The sequence below is a fragment of the Macaca mulatta genome, chromosome 9 (genome assembly GCF_049350105.2).
Source record: "Macaca mulatta isolate MMU2019108-1 chromosome 9, T2T-MMU8v2.0, whole genome shotgun sequence".
Taxonomy (NCBI): domain Eukaryota; kingdom Metazoa; phylum Chordata; class Mammalia; order Primates; family Cercopithecidae; genus Macaca; species Macaca mulatta.
Genome location: NC_133414.1, coordinates 9954110 through 9975289, shown reverse-complemented (window position 1 = coordinate 9975289; position 21180 = coordinate 9954110).

Genomic DNA, 21180 nt, shown 5'->3' with positions numbered 1-21180 from the left:
CTGTAAACTCCCAGATTTTCGTGTGGTAAACTGGGGTTGCTGACTCTGATTTGTATACGTGTACATTTCATCTTGTCACAGAGTTCTAAGAGGGGTTTTTTCCCCAGACAAACGCTGGTAAATGACATTTATTGTCTCCATGATCTGAGTTCAAAATTGGTTCAATCTTACAAGTTAAAACACCATCCTTCTAACTGCCAACAATACACACTCAACCTGGGATCTGAAAATCCCAGTGGTATTTTTCTGCTTCTTACCCCCTGATGACCTGCAAGAAAGATCTCGTGATGAAAAGTTAGCTGACAACTGAGTTTGTTATGCCCATAGCAAAAATACCCAGTGCCTTCTCCCAAAGCTGTGCTGGTTCTGCCCTTCAAAACAAGGGTTTCACCCGTTTGAGACAGCAAAGTTGCAAAGTGTTTCTTGAGACAACCAGAGACGAGATCAGTGGTTCTCAACCTTGGCTGCTCAGTAGACTGTCTGCGGGGTGAGACTTGGGTATCTACATATTTTTAAAGCTCCCAAGGTGACTCCGACATACAGCTAAGGTTCAGAATCACTGCTTCCATTTTTCTGGTGGTTTCAACCCTGCATCACCTGAGAGATTTTACAAAAACATCAACTTCTAGATGCCACCCTGCAGAGACACTGATTCCATTGGTCTGAGAACAGCAATATTCTAAAACTCCTGATGTCATTCTAATAGGCAACCAGTGTTAACTCTTATTGACACTAATTTCATATTGTCATTTTCGTCCTGCAGTTCTTTATTACGAAAGTGTTGGTCAATTATAGTCAGGCCCTCAGTAATATGAAAACCCAAAAGCAAAGGGCTAATGCGGGCCCCAAGGTTGGAAAGGAGAAGGGGACTCCATCTTTTGACCCTGGAGTCCTCATCAAATTGTGTTTTTCAACCAATTAGACAAATTATACTATCTAGACCAAGGCTAAGCACAAACCAGACATTTATGGTGAACATTTGGCAAGGGTAAGTTCTTTTTTTTTTCAAAACTTTCAGGTTCGGAAATATCAAGCCTGCAAAAAATTTTCCCCAGACTCTTGTTTGGGCCAGGAGAGAGGGGAGATGGGATTTTTGGATTCTCCTTATTTTGCAACCTTATTTTAAAAAATAGAAAATAAAAAACCTTTATTTTAGGTTCTAGGGTATATGTGAAGGTTTGTTACAAAGGCAAATTTGTGTCACCAGTGTTTGTGGTACATATTATTTCATCACCCAGGTATTAAGCCAATACCCAACAGTTACATTTTCTGGTCCTCTCCCTCCTCCTACTCTCAGATAGACCCCAGTGTCTGTGGTTCCCTTCTTTGTGTTCTTGAGTTCTCATTGTTTTGCTCCCACTTATAAATGAGAACATGGAGAACATGCAGTATTTGGATTTGTTTCTGCATTAGTTTGCTAAGGACCTCCAGCTCCATCCATGTTCCCACAGAAGATATGATCTCATGCTTTTTTATGGCTGTGAAGCCTTCTTTTTCTCTTCTCTGCTGATGGCTCACGACTATCGAACAGCCTGCTGATACTTATATTCTGACATCCCGTCAACTCCTAATACTCAGCATGTCCAAAATCAAGAGTTTTTCTTCTACTCCCACTAGATCACCTCTACCCTGTAATTTCATTATCCCTAGAAGTGGTACCAAAATTTTTTTTCTGCCCAGACTCAAAGCTCAGTGCCTCTTGGCGCGGCTTTTCTGGTTTTCCTGGTCAAGTCAGAAAACGCATAATGTAAGTTATTAGCCTTACAGATCTAATGTCCATTATTTCATTTCCATCTCTACAGTCTACACCCCACTAAACCCCCTTTCTTTTCCAAATGTGAATTATTGAATCTTATCATCAGTTTTCTCGCTCACTTCCCACGTCTAGTGTCTTTTATACGTCACTGGCTCACTACACTTGCTTAAGTATACTTTTCGCCTTGTCACTTTCCTGTTATCTAAACCTCCCCGGCCTCCCAGCACTTTGGGAGACCGAGGAGGGGTGGATCAAAAGGTCAGGAGTTCTAGACCAGCCTGGCCAAGATGGTGAAACCCCGTCTCCACTATAAATACAAAAAAAATTCTCCGGGTGTGGTGGCAGACGCCTGTAATCCTAGCTGCTCAGGAGGCTGAGGCAGGAGAATCTCTTGAATCTGGGAGGCGGAGGTTGCAGTGAGTCAAAATCCTGCCACTGCACTCCAGCCTGGATGATAGAGTGAGATTCCATCTCAAAAAACAAAAACAAAACAACCACAACCAAAAAAAACCTTGATTCTTCATTTTCCACCACTTCTAAAAGAAGCCTTCTTTTTTTCAAGACACATCCTCCATGGATTTTATGATACTCTCCAAATCTTATATTCCCAACCACTCCCATAATTATTTATTCCTTATTTCTCCATTATTCCTAGACTGGCCTCCACACTCCCTTCTGTGCCCCCAAGTCCCCTCTATGCTTACCTTCCTGATAAGGTAAATATAAAAGCCACTGTCTCAAGGCGCATTGTCTTGAAGATCAGGGCAAGGGTTTAGCCAGGCTGAAGTTAATGTTTAGATGACTAACCCTATCAAGCAAATTATAAACTGCATTTTACATTTGGGACAGAATCAAGGACACCCATGGGAGCCAAATGGAGTTGACACCCATTTCCACTGGAACCACCCACGTGTTTTCAGCTCTGCTGACCCAGATTCTCGGACTCCTGTCAACTTCAAAAGCTGCTTATTCCAGGGAAATTCAGAGAAGCAAGAATCAGAAGAGAGTCATGCTCCAGAACCACGGAGCCCTGGAATGTAGGGCCTCCCAAAAATACGGTAAATAAAGATTAAAAATCAAAGGGAAGCACAGCTTGCCTCACTTGAACGGGCCTGCAATCTCAGGGAGAGACAGCCGAGACCCACGAAGCATATACAACACCATGAAGCACACAACATGAGCGTTTGCAATTTGAACATTTACAGGGGATACAGAAAGTATCCGTTGTTTGGAATTAATTTTACAGGTCACTGCTGTTACATGAAATCATTCTGGATGGCTCCTCTTAGGACGAAAAAATTCGAGTGGCCGTTTCCATGGGGTTTCCGCGGAAAGCAGAAAGGCTCGGTGGAAAAGAAGCACTGCACAGCACGTGACGCCCAGCAATGTGAAATTGCACTGTGGTCCCGCACCTTGTGAGAAGAACCCCAGCTCATTCCTGCAAGGGTTGTGTATTTGTGTCTCCATTTTCAATTTAGACCTGTCAGGGTAGGCCGACCAGGGCCAATTGTTATCTCTCTGTGATGTCAGATCTTTGTAGGATGTTTGTTTCTTTTTGATATTGAATCACCCGGGGTTGTATATGGCTGTTCCTATTAATAAAATGTGTTCTGCTGACTTTGGGGATCTATTTCTTTTCATTATTTTCAAAAGAAACATGGAATTGCTTTTCCGGAGCACAGTTTTCAATCCCTTCTGCTTTTTTCTTGCATGTACGCTATTGTCATTGAGGTTACGGAGCTTGGGAAGAAAGGAAATTTCAAGAATAGAAGTGAAAGTCATGTTTTGAATAAAATGTACGTGGTAGGTTTTTTCACCGACAGAAAGCAGCTTTCCTGATGCCTCCCACAGCTGAGTGCATCCTCTGGGCTCTCTTTACACCATGCTTGGTTCAGTCGGAGCACCTGTTATCCTGCATAGAATTTCCCTCCTTGCCTCACTCTTTCCCACTGGGCAGGAATGTCCTTTAGGATGAGAACTGGGTCATTTGTCTGCATTTTCATTGCCTGGAACAGCACTCAATAACTGTTTGTTGAATGAATCAGAGATATAATTATGTGCTTTTACATGTACAAGAATTGGAACACATGTTTATATAAGGATATAATGAAAAAAGAAAAAAAAAGGAACTATGGTAAAATGAAAAAGAGATGCTAGAATGGAAACCAGTCCCTGAGGTGGGTAAAATATTAGAAAAGGCTATAGGAAAATTTGAGGCAGTTGATGTTTACTTCTCAGAAGCATGGATGAGTTCATACAAGAAAAACTAACATGACAGGGACTTTCTTCTGTAAGGCCAGCTCAGATCATATACCTAGTGCCCCTTCCTCTAGTAACAAAGGGACCTGAAGTTTTTCAGTCAAGTGAGGAAACTGTCATTGGGAGTGAACCAACAAAAATAGTTGAAAACGTTGAAAGTGAAAGGGTTAGGGTTTTTATTGGAACGTAACATGCGCACTAAAGTTTATCTGTGGACAAATTTTGGATTTTGTGAAAATCAAATAAAGCAGATTAAATGGAATGAACTTTTTGGCACCAGATACAAATACTGTGGTGGTGTTTGAAAACAGGTATGTCAGGACCTCTCCATCAGGAAGCAGAGATCTTCTCCTTTGAAATACCCCCTCAGAATGCAGTGTTTGAAATGTTTTGAGGAGAAGTTGTACCTAGTTTTTAGTGGGTGCAGATTCTGGAGTCAGATGACCTCCATTCCAATCTTAGGTCTGCTGCTACTGGCTGTGTGACTGCAGAAGGTTTTTAATCTCTCTGAACCCGGTTACTTCACATGAAAGATGGGGTACTCGTCTCATTTGGCTTTTGTGAGGATTCAACAGATTGACATGGAGCAAGCAGTCCACAAATACTGGTTGTTTTTGTAATAATCATTCTATCTAGTATTGTTTCAGCTTATGTTCTACAGAAGACCATTAGCTGCTATTCAGTAGTTCCCTAAGGAGGCTACTGATGCTGGGAGACTGCGAGTATCTGTAGGTCTTTACGTCTGACACCCGGGGAAAAGAGTCTCGTCTTCCCGAAGACGTTCTTACATGGTCCAAAGGTGATGGGTCAATAAAAGAAAAAGGAAAAAAAAAAAAGGTGATGGGTTTGATAGAGCATGAATTAATCTGATTAGTCTGATGATGAATTGATTTGATCCATAATTCATAGTTTTTGATGCAAAATATAAAATTTCAAAACAATGGAGGGAATTAAAGAGTTAAAAGGCAATAAAGCAAATTGTTAACTGATTTTATCTCTGGGTGAAGAAATCATGTGTGATTTTTCTCTTTCTTGTTTATACCTTTTTTTTTTTTTTTTTTTTTTTTTGGAGATAGTGTTTTGCTCTTGTCACCCAGACTTGAGTGCAATGGTATGATCTTGGCTCACAGCAGCCTCCACCTCCTGGGTTCAAGTAATTCTCCTGCCTCAGCCTCCTGAGTAGTGGATTGCAGCCACACGTCACCATGCCTGGCTAATTTTTTTTTCTTTCTTTTGTGTTTTTAGTAGAGACAAGGTTTCACCATGTTGGTCAGGCTGATCTCAAACTCCTGACCTCAGGTGATCCAGCCACCTCAGCCTCCAAAAGTGCTGGGGTTACAGGTGTGAACCCCTGCACCCCGGCTGTACTTTTTATGTACTCCACACTTTAGTCAACATGAAATCCTAGGAGACAGGAGGATGAATTAATTTCAAATCATCAAGCTTATCTCAACAGAAGTTTTATTATTTTTTCTTCATTTACTGTGTTGTGTTTTTCTTTGTTGTTGTTGTTTTTTGTTTTTTGTTTTTTTGCCATTACTGAGTGTTTTCAGGCTGTGATCACTCCAGGAATGAATCCTCACACTTTATGTGTCAGACGTAAAAATTCCCCAACAACGAGATTGCCAATTTGAGAGCCCAGGCCTACTTAGAACACTCCTAGGCAATGTCCCCTAATACGTTTGACCTCTCTGGAAAAATCATTGACTTTCTCTATACAAGCTTGGAGCAGGCTGTGATATTCTTTGTAGTATCTAGACATGGCCACAATCATATTTTGTTGGTGCCTTACAGGAAGGAACATATCTAAGGTAGGCAGTTAGAAAGAAATTCAGGCCAGACATAGTGGCGCAGGCCTGTAATCCCAGCACTTTGCAAGGCCGAGTCGGGCAGATGGCTTAAACTCAGAAGTTTGAGACCAGCCTGTACAAAAAATACAAAAATTAGCCAGGCATGGTGGGACCTGCCCACAGTATCAGTTACTTTGGAGACTGAGGTAGGAGGATCAGTTGAGCCACAGGAGGACAATGCTACAGTGAGCCATGATCGTGCTACTGCACTCTAGCCTAGGCAGCAGAGTGAGACTCTGTTTCCCCCAAAATAAAAAATAAAATTAAAGGCCGGGCGTGGTGGCTCACGCCTGTAATCCCAGCACTTTGGGAGGCCGAGGTGGGCGGATCACGAGGTCAGGAGATAGAGATCATCCTGGCTAACACAGTAAAACCCCGTCTCCACTAAAAATACAAAAAAATTAGCCGGGCATGGTGGCGGGTACCTGTAGTCCCAGCAGCTCTGGAGGCTGAGAAAGGAGAAGGGTGTGAACCGAGGAGGCAGAGCTTGCAGTGAGCCGAGATCGCACCACTGCACTCCAGCCTGGGCAACAGAACGAGACTCTATCTCAAAAAATTAAATTAAATTAAATTAAATTAAATTATTAAATATAAAAAAAGAAAGAGAGAAATTCAGATTAGAAGCTCAAAAGTATCACTGGGAACTTTTAAAGGCCTTGTAAAGCCCATCAAATCCTTTCATAAAGCTATGTATCAAGTGAGACCTCTGGCAGCATCCTCTCAGGTTCCAATAATCTAGATATTAAAGACCATTCCCACAGTCCTGTTACCCATATAATTCGATCCATGTAGCTGACAACTTCCCTATTAGATGACCTTGAATGTCCCCCAAGGGTCCTTAGTCTCATCTCTTAGAGGATTTGTGTTTAAAGAACATGTCCAGATTGTTTTACTGATAGGAATTCATAATGCACCATCAGGCTTTATTTTAAAATAAGACATATTTTGCTTATAACTCAACACCATTCATTCCATTAATTCTAGGCACATTTTCCCCATGGAAAGTACGAAACACATGGCTCCACGATGAACTGTGGTCAGAAAAAGAACCAGCACGGGGACTACTTACAGAGACAGAATCTCCATCCGAAGAGTTCATTTTTCCGTGACGGTGTGGCTCAAAAGAGCAGCGAAAGGTGCACATTGGTGTCTGAGCTGACCGTCTGTCTACATTACGGAGGGCAAGTACCAGCACTGACATGGTGCATGTCTCCTCCAAGCTCTGCCATTGAAGCCTAAGGGCCCAGCCCAGCATGGCCGGGGCGCCTTTGCATTTAAGGTGAGACTCATTTGCTCTCTTTAGTCTTCATCATTATGATTAACCAGGTAGTCGTGAAGTTTGTATTTTTACTCTTGAACAATAAAGACATTGAAGCATGGAAAAAACTAAACACCTAAAATACCCAGTGCCTAACTTTAGCTCACAAATCCCAGTAATTCCCTTTAGCATTATGGAATCTTCTGACTAGTTGACCACTTACCACGCCCCCCACCACCTGCCCCAAGTAGCTAGAGTGAAGGACATTCCAGCATCATATTTATTAATGCCACCTGATGGCTTAGAGTAGGGAATATTATATTTAAAAACATAGTCAATAAGAAGAGGTGCAAAGGAAAAAAGGATAGGTTTGTGAATAGACCATGCTCCATATGTCCATAAAATGACAGCAAATGCCAAAATGGAGCCAAAGGTCAGCAAAAAGGACAAGGGTTCGGAATTCGAAGAGAGGCACACTCAAATTAAATAAGACATTTATCCAAGGGAAGCTGGGTGACAAAACACACAGAATGTGGACGGCTACCAAAAAAGAAAAAAATCAGTGAGGTCGGGAGTGGTGGGTTGTGCCTGTAATTCCAGCACTTAGAGCGAATCACTTGAGGTCAGGAGTCTGAGACCATCCTGGCTAACATGGCGAAACCGCATCTCTACTAAAAATACAAAAAATAGCCTGGTGTGGTGGCGCACACCTGAAATCCCAGCTCCTCAGGAGGCTGAGGCAGAAGAATTGCTAAAACCTGGAAAGCAGAGGTTGCAGTGAGCCAAGATTACGCCACAGAACTCCAGCCAGGGAGACAGCAAGACTCTGTCTCAAAAAATGAAAATAAATAAAAATCAGTGAGATCCCAGGCAATTAGGAGTGCAGGGGTAATTCAGGTACCTGGACCTGTGTCTCAGCCTGACCTTAAATACCTCTGTTTCCTTGTCCAAGTCACATAGCTCTGTTTCTATACTGCTTCATGCTATGTAGGAAGGAAAACCTGGAAGGCAATAAAATAGGGACGGCTGGGCACCGTAGCTCATGCCTATAATCCCAACACTTTTGGAAGCCAACGCAGGATGATCGCTTGAGCCCAGGAGTCTGAGACCAGCCTGGGCACAAGACCCAGCAAGACCCCTGTATCTGCTTTAGAAATACACATGTATGAGGGAGCCCACAGATGTTAGTGAATCTAGCAATGCCCTAATGAGTAAATCCTCGGCAATTGAAACTCCTCTATAATGGAGTTAGCCGCTTAAAACGAAACATCACAAACTGCAGGACAGACCGAACGCCAGCTCAGTGGAAATGCTCGAAGATCTTTATGTACGTGCAGCTGGCTGGCAATGCGCTTCCACAAGAGGCTTCCAGGTGAAAAGCAGGTGAACCGACTGCAGAGAAAGATGTTAAGCTATTACCCGGCCTTTCCAGCCTCACTGTCATGGCCATGTTTTCTTCTTACACTTTACATTAATTACTAATGCAACAAAAATAGGAAAAAGACACTGATCATTTCCACGTGTAATGAATTCATTTAATCATGACGTTTCATCGTCAATGGTGTCAAAGAACTCCCTCAGCCAGACATCTGCCTTTAATTTCCAGCCACGGAATTCAAAGATTTTAAGCTTCACTGAAGGCATTTCTGAAAATAAAATATCTGAGGAATTTTCAGTACAATAGTAGTTATAAGCCTAACTTTTTTTTTTTTTTTTTTTTAACAAGGTCTTGCTCTGTCACCCAAGCTGGAGTGCAGTGGTGCAATCACAGCTCACTACAGCCTCAACATTCTGGGCTCAAACAGTCCTCCCACCTCAGCCTGCCAAGTAACTGGGACTACAGGTGCGCACCACCACACCCGACTATTTTATCTTATTTTATGTATTAATTTTTGAGATGGAGTCTCACTCTGTCACCCAGGCTGGAATGCAGTGGTATGACCTTGGCTCGTTGCAAACTCCACCTCTCAGGTTCAAGTGATTCTTCTGCCTCAGTCTCCAGAGTAGCTGGGATTACAGGTGCCCACCACCACACCTGGCTACTTTTTATATTTTTCTGTAGAGACAGGGTTTCACCCTGTTGTCCAGGCTGGCCTCAAACTCCTGGACTCAAGCAATCCTTCCACCTCGGCCTCCCAAATTGCCAGGACTGCAGGTAAGAGCCACTGTGCCTGGCACAAGCCTAGCTTTTAAGGGGACTGATTTGTTTTTTGCTGGGGAGTACAGGGGAGAAGGACACTCTGAAAGAAGATCCCACAGTGTCTTTGCTTTCTCCTCGTGAGGACACCCTGGCACCTGACTGGCTGCAGTTGGCCTCATTCCAAAAATTGTTCCAAGCAGAAAGTGTGTGGTCTGGCTTGGTATCCTAGAGAGGAACACCCAGCACCCAGCACCCGCTCCAGAAAAGCCTTCTCAGCTCTGCTCCTTTGACCACCTGCTTTCTTGACTTTTAAGCTTTTCTGTGTGATTAGCTTTCCAGAAATATATTCTATGTCTTCTGGCATAATTGACCTATTTTAGCCTATGTTAAATTATAATTTTCACCATAATGCCCCTCTAAGAACTCTGTGACATTTGTATTTTTTCCACTCCTATAATCAAAACTCTCAGGTGTCACAGAGAAACGTTAAAACATATCCTACATATTATGAGAGGCATTCCCATTTTTAGCTTTGCTACCTGAGTGTCCATTGAGAAACATTTTGTCCTCATTAGTGTGGAGAATACAAATAATTATGTCATCAGCGTCTACGTTCAAGGAGCTGAAACACTAACTGACTAAGCCTTAGAATGAACCAACACAAACAAAATGCTATTCATTGCCCCTCACCTCTTCCTTAGAGTTGAAACCTAAGCTAATTAATTATTGACAAGTAACAGGTCTCAAACATAGCTTATGTCATGATGTTAGCCCAATAGCCCATGTATAAAATAATGTAATGTTCTAAGAAGAGAGTTAGGAAGATCACCCACGGCCAAAATAGAAAATATATCAAATTCAGACTTTGAATAAGACTTGCTCAGTTCTTTGTTTTGGTGGTTTGTAACCATTTTCATCTAAATGACTTATTTTATGTTTCTATATTTATTGCAGTAATCATCAAAGGTCTGGATACGTTTTTGGTTGGTTGGTTGGCTGGTTGGTTGGTTTAAAGGGGGAGAGGTCTAGGAGTAGAGGAAGTAATTATTTTTAAATTACTCCGGAAATTATTCCTTAGAATAAATATTCTTAGTAAGGTAAGTGTTACCAGTCAGGTGGCTCACGCCTGTAATCCTAGCACTTTGGGAGGCGGAGGCAGATGGATCACAAGGTCAGGAGATCGAGACCATCCTGGCTAACATGGTGAAACCCTGTGTCTACTTAAAAAAAAAAAAAAAAAAAAGAAAGAAATACAAAAAATTAGCCAGGCGGTGGTGGACACCTCTAGTCCCAGCTGCTCGGGAGGCTGAGGCAGGAGAATGGCGTGAACACAGGAGGCGGAGCTTGCATTGAGCCGAGATCGCGCCACTGCACTCCAGCCTGGGCGACACAGCGAGACTCCATCTCAAAAAATTAAAAATAAAAATAAAGAATACTCCAGGCCTCTAAGAGTCAGCCCAGATGTGTAGGTATAAAGTATCTTTTTCTAGATATAGGTCTCAAGTATATTTTGGTCTGTGAGTATTGAATAAATTATAAGAAAGCTATAACAAAATCAAAGAAAATGAGATTGAAAGGGACATCCAAAATGCATCTCTTCTCTTCTGCTGCCTTGAGGAATACTGTTGTTAAACTATTTCAGAGAGTTGGACCTCTACATTGTGGATATGCTGTCTGAGGAAGCGAAGCTGTTTCCAGTCCACCAGCAACATATGCACGTTATTATCATCATTTCCTGCTAATATTTGGCTTTATAATTAACTTTAATTCCTCCTTCTGTAATTTAAGCAAACTTCTCTACTTGCCTTCAGTAAATACAGTGGCTTTTGTCCAAAGTTCTCTACATTGCAACACGTTTTGAGTTCACTGGAGCTAAGTTACTTCCTCAATAGTCTTTTCCTTTTATGTAAACAATTCCAATTCCTTTCACTTTTATTTAATAATCCAATTTCCCAACACTTGAACCATCACTGCTTCACTCCTTTATTTTTTTCTTCCCATCTTTGGCTTAGCATTAAAGTGAGGAGTTCGAGGTGTGACGGTTTCGGTAGAGAATTATTATAACCTTAGTTTTGATATGTACCAAAATTCAATGGGCAGATTCTTGGGGTCACGTTGAAAGTTGACAATGAATATTTGGGCTCCAGACTGATTACAAAAGTAGTAGGATATTATGCTGGCCCACAAAGTCAAACATTCCCAGAAAGGAGGGTTTAAATATGTCATGTAATTTCTGGTATCCACAATATTTGAGACATTTAGAGGAATATTGAATTTAAAACAAAGTCTGCGCCCTCATGAAATGTATGATCTATGCAGAAAGGATTGGCAAAGAACTAATACAAGAATAAGCGCTATGGAAAGGAATTTGCCAAGCGATTAACCAAAGATTCAGAGAAGGAATGCATAATTTTGTGTAGAAAGGAGGGGCAGGAGAGGGAGTGGGTAACACTGTGTCTCAGATACCACCAATGGTGGCTCAGTTCCATTCCGCATGGCAGGGCAGCCCAGCGGAGGCCACCACTCAGAGCTGGACACATCGCCTGGGGTGGAGCGGTCATGGTGAAGCACAGCCAGCACCAGGTGCTGGGAAAAACAAAAGTCTGGTCCAACAGGCAGAACATGATACTCAGAGAGACCTGGAAATAACAATCGATGGTAACCCAGACTGCCATTCTCAAGGATAAGGAAGTAGAGGAATGAGACAGCACATTAAGAGAATGAAGAGGGAGAAAAGGATTCACCAAAAGGAAAGGAGGATTCCTACTCACAGATGGAAAACAGCAGGAAGGGAAAAAGGAGAAATAGCCAGGCACAGTGGCTCACGCCTGTAATCCCAGCACTTTGGGAGGTCAAGGCAGGACGATTGCTTGAGGCCAGGAGTTCCTGGCCTCAAGAGACTGAGGTGGGAAGATGAGATGAGCCCAGGAAATTGAGACTGCAGTGAGCTATGATGCACTCTAGCCTGGGCTACAGAGCAAGACCCTATCTAAAAAAGAAAGAAAGAAAGAAAGAAAGAGAGAGAGAGAGAGAGAGAGGAAAGAAGGAAGGAAGGAAGGAAGGAAGGAAGGAAGGAAGGAAGGAAGGAAGGAAGGAAGGAAGGAAGGAAGGAAGGAAAGAAAGAAAGAAAGAAAGGAAGGAAGGAAGGAAGGAAGGAAGGAAGGAAGGAAGGAAGGAAGAAGAATCAAAATAGAAAAGAAAGAATAAAAAAGAAGAGAAATTCTGTTTGGAACTGGAAAGAGGTAGCAAAGCCATGGAGGTTCACAGGTGCAACGTTGGGACTGAAACACAGTGGAATGATAACTGTGAATGTTCCCTACAAGGTGTGTCTGGCGTAGGCACATCACGTGTATTAACTCAGCCTTCACAGCAATGTCATTTAGTAGGTACCATTACTGCCGTTTTACAGGTTAGGAAGCTGAGGCACACAGAGAGGGCCTATAACAGGCCTGAAGTTACACTGCTGGTGAGTTGCAGAGCCAGGCTTCAAACATAGCCTCCTGGCTTCCGAGCTCAGCACTTGGCCACGGCGCTGTGTAGGCTGGCTGGGGCTTGAGTGCTTCCTGGATATTTCTGGAATATTTTCAAGAGAAATATTTTCCTGAGAGCCGATGCCTCCTCTGAAACCCTGCAGCCTTCTTAGCAGGAAACAATCGGGTAGGTTCTCCCGTATTCAGCCGTAGTGAATGGCACGTCACAGGCCCGGAACTGCATTTTGTTTCCAATATTTCAGGTACATATAGGAAGGATAGAAGCATAAGAAAAGGAAGGGGTTGGGAGAAACATCATCTCACTTTAAATATTTCCTCTATGAATGAGATATTTTGTCTGAATAAAAAGAAAAACAGACAGAAGACAATGAAAACAATATGTGATATTGAAAGGCCAGTTTTCTAAGCCAAGCTAAAAGGAAAATTTTAAAGCCAAGTTAATCCAAAGAAAGAAAAGGCAGTTAAGAGCCATAAGAACACATCCACCACCTACCCAACACTTTAACTATTGAATTTCTTTTCAGTCCCCTTTCTTGCAGGGGAAAACTGTACAAACCAAGAAGTTAGAGGAGGAAACAAAAAAAAAAGGAAAACTGAGAGGTGGTCTTTGACTAAGCGAAGTTAAAGTGGAAGGCAGTCTCACACTGACTTTAAGAATAAAGTCAGAACAAGAAAAAGATGTTAAACTGATGGTAATATTTCAAATCCACCACTTAGTCATCATTTTACTATAGACAAACACAGTTAAGTTCAAATATGTTGATACAAATTTCAGTTTTACCAAGCTGGGAAAAACATAACTATTCTCTCTAAATCACATTTGCTTTTTTCTTTTTCTCTTTTTTTTTTTTTTCCCTTATTGGTGGAAGTCTTACTTACTATAAAGAAATTGGAGCATGGCATGGTGGCTCATGCCTATAATGCTAGTACTTTGGGAGGCCCAGGCAGGAGGATTGCTTGAGGCTGAGAACCCAAGACCAGTCTGGACAACAAAGAGACCCGGTCTCTAGAAAAAATACAAAAATTAGCCGGGTGTGGCTAGTAGTCCCATCTCCTCTGGAGGCTAAGGTGGGAGGATCACTTAAGCCCAGAATGTCAGAGGCTGCACTGAGACATGAGTACCTCACTGCACTCCAGCCTAGGTCACATTGCAGAAAAAGAGAGAGAGAGAGAAAGAGGGGAGGAAGGAAGGAAGGGAGGGAGGGAGGGAGGGAGGGAGGGAGGAAGGAAGGAAGGAAGGAAGGAAGGAAGGAAGGAAGGAAGGAAGGAAGGAAGGAAGGAAGGAAAGGAAGGAAGGAAGGAAGGAAGGGAAGGAACTGGGATTGACATATGTGGAATGACTTTCTAATTTTTTCAGTTGCTTTCCTTTTTATTAAACTTAATTTTCCTGGTGGAAATGTACCAAGGGGTCAAATACAATTTGTTTTTCAGAGACTTGAAATTCTAACTAAATTTTCAGAAATGGCTGAGGCTGTGTCCGTCTGGGCCAACAATTTCAGCCATTTGAGGGATCCATGCAGGACCACAGGTCAATTCTACAGTGGTAATCAGTGTCACTCATCAAGGCAGACAAGTGATTGATTGTTATGTGGCAGTCAGCCACGGAAGTGGAAGATACTAACCAGATATTACCCAAAGAACCATAAGCTGGCTCACTCATAATTTAGAAATGTGGAGCATGAAAGGAAACATTGAGTTCGCAAGAAAGTACAAGACATCGTATTCAATCAGCCTATGGACCCATCCAACCCAGGATCCAGTGCTTGCCCCTGTTCTAAAATATGCCAGAGCAGGCTGGGCGTGGTGGCTCATACCTGTAATCCCAGCACTTTGGGAGGTTGAGGTGGGTGGATCATCAGGTCAGGGGTTCAAGACCAGCCTAACCAACATGGTGAAACCGTCTCTACTAAAAATACAAAAAAAAAAAAAAAAAAAAATTAGCCGGGCATGGTGGTGTGTGCCTGTCATCCCAGCTACTCAGGAGGCTGAGGCAGAAGAATCACTTGAACCTGGGAGGCAGAGGTTGCAGTGAGCCAAGATTGCAGCACTGTACTCCAGCCTGGGTGACAGAGTGAGACTCTGTCAAAAAAAGAAAAGAAAAGAAGTCAAAGCAGATACTCCTTCCTTCCAAACCCCATCTGTAATGAGATCACATCAACACCACCATCTCAGACCCAACCGGAAGAACCAAGCTCACCCCAAACCTTGGCCCTACCACACCAGGCTTGCCTGCCGGGGTGGCGGGTTATCACAGTGCCCCTTGACTGCAGCCTGAGCTTCCACACCTCCAGAGGCTAACTGCTTTGGCTAGGAATGTAGCTGTTAGCCTTCAGCAGAGCTCTTCATTTGCTGGACATAGAAAGCTAAAACTATGCTCTATGTCAAGTCTTTAATGGACATTTTCCTGGACAATTGTGTGAGTCTCCTAAGGTGTCCTCAGCCTCCACTTTCCCACTCCTCCCCAAGCACCATTGACCCATCAGTACTCCACACTGACCTTCACATGACCTTATGAATTTAAATCAGATTGCCTCACTTGCTCCCAATACTTGTCAGAGAGCAGTAAGTGGTAGAGAGAACAGTTAAGTCTCTAAAGGAGACAAAATAGAATGGGAGCATTGTGACTTAATTAGGCTGATCAGGGAAGACTTCATGAAGAGTTGAGATTGAAGCCAGGTGCAGTGACTCATGCCTGTAATCCCAGCACTTTGGGAGGCCAAGGCGGGCAGATCACCTGAGCTCAGGAGTTCGAGACCAGCCTGACCAACATGGAGAAACCCCATCTCTACTAAAAATACAAAATTAGCCAGGCATGGTGGTGTACGCCTGTAATCCCAGCTACTCAAGAAGCTGAGACAGGAGAATCGCGTGAACCCAGGAGGCGGAGATTGCAGTGAGCCAAGATCTTGCCATTGCACTCCAGCCTGGGCAACAAGAGCAAAACTCCGTCTCAAAAAAAAAAAAAGTGAGATTGAGCAGAAACATGGAGCAAGTGGCGGAGTGAATCGTGCAGGATGTCTGGTAAAGAGCATTCAGGGCGGAGGAAACACGGCGTGCAACGGGGCATCTTCCTCTGGAATGAGAACTCACTTGATGAGAGCAGTAAACAGAGTGGAGTGAACAAGGGAGAGATTGGCAGGAGATGAGGTGAGGAGGGAAACGGGGGTGAAGGACTGCAGATATGAGAGAGCCTTGCAGAACAAACAACAGACTTTGGTTTTTGGCTTTTTTGGGGGATAAGATGAGAACTTTTTGGAGTGCTTTGAGCAGAAGAGTAACATGATCTGATTCATGTAAGCCCATTACTCTATGGAGAACAGCTGGAAGAGGGGGCAATAGTGGACATGGAGTTGCCAGTTAAGAAGGAAGTTACTTCAACGCTACAGAAATGTTGTTGGCTTAAATAGAGAGAAGGGTAGGGATGATGAAAACTGTCAGACTAGAGATATGCTGATAAAGATAAAACTGAGATATTTTTCCTAATACAGGTTTTCCTCAATTATTATAGGGTGGTTAGGTCCAGATTGTCAAATCAAGTTTAGCGAAAGCTGCCTCCTTACATATTTTAAGTTCAGCCTGAAGGTTTCTCTGTACATCATGAACTAGAGCAAGCGGAGGTGTAAACAGACTGTAGCCTACACTTGTGCCAATCACTCAGTTTTGGCCAATCAAATGTAGCCAACAGTTCTAGCCGTGTTCAAATGAGGCAAACTCAGAGCTGTAACCAATCCAGCTGTTTCTGTACCTCACTCCCATTTTCTGTTGGTCACTTTCCTTTCTCTGTCCATAAATCTTCTTCCACCACGTGGCTGCACTGGAGTCTCAGAGCTACTCTGGCTTGGGAGCCTGCCCGATTCATGAATCGGTCATTGCTCAATGAAGTTCCTTTAAATTTAATACAGCTAAAGCTTTTCGTTTATCAAGATAAACCCATTGTAAGTTGAAAATATCGGAAGTCAAAAATGCATTTAAGACACCTAACGTAGCGAGCATCATAGTATAGCTTGGCCCACCTGAAACGTACTCAGAACACTCACATGTGACACATTCACCTACAAAATCATCTGGCAACACAATCCACAGTCAGTTGTTTGGTAATCACGTGGCTGACTGGGAGCTGCGGTTCACCGTTGCTGCTCAGAATCATGACAGGTTATTGTACCACGTATTACTAGCCCGGGAAAAGATCAAAATGCACAGTCTTGCACCAATATAAAGTCAGAAAATTATAAGTCAAATCACTGTAAGCTAGGGATCATCTGTGGATGTAGGGTGAAATAAAAGAGTAAATGACCAAACATGTGAATGTATCAGATTACCACATGTACCCTAAAAATATGTACATCAAATTATATGCCAATTTTTCAAGTAATTAAATTTATTTTATTTTTTTTTTAGACAAGGTCTTGCTCTGTCTCTTGGGCTGGAATGCAGTGGTGTGATCTTGGCTCACTGAAACCTTCACCTCTGGGGCTCAAGCGATCCTCCCATCTCGACTTCCCAAGTAGCTGGGACTACAGGCATGTGCCACCATGCCCAGCTAATTATTTTTATTTTTTGTAGAGACAGGGTCTCATTATGTTGTCCAGGCTGGTCTCAAACTCCTAGGCTCAAGCAACCTTCCCATCTTGGCCTCCCAAAGTGCCGGGATTATATGCAAGAGCTGCAATGCCTCACCTAATTAATTCTTTTTTTGTTTTGTTTTGTTTTTTGAGACAGAGTCTTGCTCTGTCACCCAGGTTGGAGTGCAATGGCATGATCTCAGCTCACTGCAAGCTCTGTCTCCCGGGCTCACGTCATTCTCCTGCCTCAGCCTCCTGAGTAGCTGGGACTACAGGCGCCCACTGCCACGCCCAGCTATTTTTTTGTATTTTTAGTAGAGATGGGGTTTCACCGTGTTAGCCGGGAAGGTCTCGATCTCCTGACCTCGTGATCCACCCGGCTTGGCCTCCCAAAGCGCTGGGATTACAGGCATGAGCCACCGCGCCTGGCCCTAATTAATTCATTTTTAAAAATTGGGAGTAAAGGATGACTCCAAGCCTCTTTGTTTAACTAACATGGAGAATGAAGGTATCATTGACTGAGGAGAAGACTGGGAGGAACAGGTTGAGGTGGGAGAAAGGAGAATCAGTCCATTTTTTTTTTTTTTTTGCATGACATATTTGAGGTATCTATTAGACATCCTAGTGGACATAAGGACTGAACAGTTAGATATGAAGTCTGAAATTTAGAAAAGAGAGGTCTAGTTTAGAGTTATAAAATGAGATATCTATTAGACATCCTAGTGGACATAAGGACTGGGCAGTTAGATATGAAGTCTGAAGGTCAGAAGAGAGGTCCAGTTTAGAGTTATAAATATAAGAAGCTGTCAGGTTCTATAGGTATTTAAAGCCATAAGATTGAATGAAATCCCTCAGGCAGTGGGTATACATAAAAGAGAGATCAAAGGACTGAGACCCAGGACACTCCAATATTTAAGGGTTGGGTTAATAAAGAGAAACTGAAGGTGGTCTCCTAGACCAGTGTAAAGCAAATGTTTCAAGACGATCAACTGTGTAAAATGGGCTAATAGGTTTGTTAAGTCAGAAGAGAACTAAGAATCAACCATTGAATTTAGCAGCATGAAGGTCCTTAATAACCTTGGCAAAAGCTGTGTTTTTCTTTTCAGTGTCTCTTTTTATTTATTTGTATTTTTAAACAGTGTTAGTGTAATATAATTTCCACATCATAATATTCATCCACTTAAAGCGTATAATCCAATGGTTCCTAGTGTGTTCACTGTTGTACAACTGCCACCACAATTTTAGAACATTTTCATCACATTAAAAAGAGAATCCATAACCATCGATAGTCATTCTCACTCCTCTCCCCCGACCCACCCATCCTCATCCCCCCAGCCCCCAGCCCCAGGCAATCACTCATCTACTGTCTCTCTCTAGATATTGGCCTGTTCTGGACATATTATTTTATTCCTTCTACCTAACCGTAATTTGATATCCTTTGACCAACATCTCCCTATATTGCCTCCCCACTAAACAAACATGCTTCTGATAAGCATCATTTTCCTCTTCACTTTTAAGAGATCTACTTTTTTAGGTTCCACATATGAGTGAGAGCATGTGGTATTTGTCTTTCTGTGCCTGTCTTATTTCAGTTAAGGTCCTCCAGGTTCATCCATGTTGTTGAAGATGACAAGATATCATTCTTTTTTATGGCTGAATAGTATTCCATTGTGTTCGTATACCACATTTTCTTTATCCGTTTATCTGTAGATAGATACTTAGGTTGATTCCATATTAACTATTGTGAATAATGCTGCAATAAACGTAACAGTACAAATATGTCTTCAGAATGCTGATTTCATTTCCTGTGGATCTATACCCAAGCACTTCTTGGTTGAGTAGTAGAGACAAATCCTGATAGAATTAGTTCAAGAAAAAAAAAAAATGAGATGGTGGAAAGTAAAGACAGTGATTGTAAAAGATGCTTTCAAAGAGTTTTGCTACAAAGAAATGCAGGGAAGTGGAGTGGGGTCAATGGAAGGAATTTTTTAGACAAGAGCTATTTCTGCAAGTTTGGTAATAATGGGCATCATCCATATCATCCATTAGAAGGGAGAGAAACGTGCCAGTGCAGGAGAGAGGTGCAGAAGTGACATTCTTGTGCAGATCAGAGGGAATGGCACCTAGTGCACAGTGGGGATTGACCTCAGGCTGAAAGAGGAACAAGTGAGCTTTTGTCTAGACAGAGGGTTCTTGAGGGAGGGTAGTAGTTTTAGGGGGGACACTAGAAAGTTCTCTTTGAATAGTTTTTATTTTCTTAACGGATTAGGAACCGAGGTCACCAGAGCTAATGTGTTGGGTGAAAGAGGAGATACTGTAAAATAGAGGTTTAAGGCTAGGCGTGGTGGCTCACGCCTGTAATCCCAGCACTTTGGGAGGCGGAGGCGGGTGGATCTTGAGGTCAAGAGATGGAGACCATCCTGGCCAACATAGTGAAACCCCGTCTCTACTGAAAATACAAATGTTAGCTAGGTGTGGTGGCACGTGCCTATAATCCCAGCTACTAGGGAGGCTGAGGCAGCAGAATCACTTGAACCAGGGAGTCGGAGGTTGCAGTGAGCTGAGATCGTGCCACAGCACTGCAGCCTGGAGATAGAGCAAGACTGTCTCAAAAACAAAAAAAAAAGATAGTGTTTTAAGGGACTGGGCGAGTAGATGGACTAAAGAAATGGGGAAGGGCACCCGGAGCGCCCCCTTGAGGTTGTGGACTTAGTGACCGTTGCATTTGGTTCCTGTTCCTGTCTCTGAGGTCACCACACGTGGTATTCAGCTTAGGTGTTCTTCTTGTCCCCCTCACCAAGTCTTAAGCTCTTTGAATAGAGATCTCTTAGTCATTTCTGGACTTCCAGTGCCTAGCAAAATGCCTGATAAACATTTGTTGCATTACGATCAGATGAAGCCTTATCACACATACGCAAGGCACGTTTCTGACCCTCCCATCTTGAGGCTGCATAAATCAGGCTAGGAGCCTCTCCAGGTTATGGCAGTGTTGCACAGAGGCTGGCATTTAGCAATGCTAAATAGATGCTCGGTTAGTAAATAAGGGAAGGGTGGGGGAGATGCTTCTTAGGCTCTTGCTGTTGCGTATTCTTTTGTATCAGGAGACTCAAGTTCCTAAGGCTTTCTCCAACCTAGTCAGGGAAATAGCCTGTCCCCAGTCTTCAAAATAACAATAGATCTGTTCATCTTGAGATCCACAAGCACACTGACACAAGCTTCAAACAAAGAACCGTTTCCCACAACTCATGATCATCTCCCACCGCGGTTTGCAGACAGGTAATCTGAGGCACACAGAGGTCAAATGAGCCTGAAGGTCACAGATCTGAGCTCCTGCCCTGGAGCTGCCAAATAGAATCCATTATATGCTGACCATCAGTTTGCATTTGGACCATAACAGTCTGTCAATAAAATATAACTTATTACTATAATCAGACCTCCCCAAAACAATATTTTTTCAAGTTTTCTCTCTATATAATATATTTACTTTCATATACTCTTTTTTGTTCCACAGAGAATTTGAGGAGGCTTATCGTTTGACATTTTTTCCCCCAATAGAAAGAACAAAAAGGAAGAGCAAAATTTTGCAAGCATCAGAGATTCTCCCAGGATCCTGATGCCATGCGTATTTATCCAGTTTGCTGTAGGCATTTTGTATAACTCTGTTTACAATGGCCAATCCCTCCTCTTAACTTTTCTCTGCAGAAGTAAAGTTTCCACTGTAATTCTCCCTAAACAGGTGAAGAAAGGGGGGTTGGAGGAACCTCCATAGCCATCCCCTGAGGCATAATCAGAGCCAGATGCCAAACTTTCTGAATCAAGAGTGGACTCACGTGCCATAAAAACTAGTGATTTATTTATTATAGG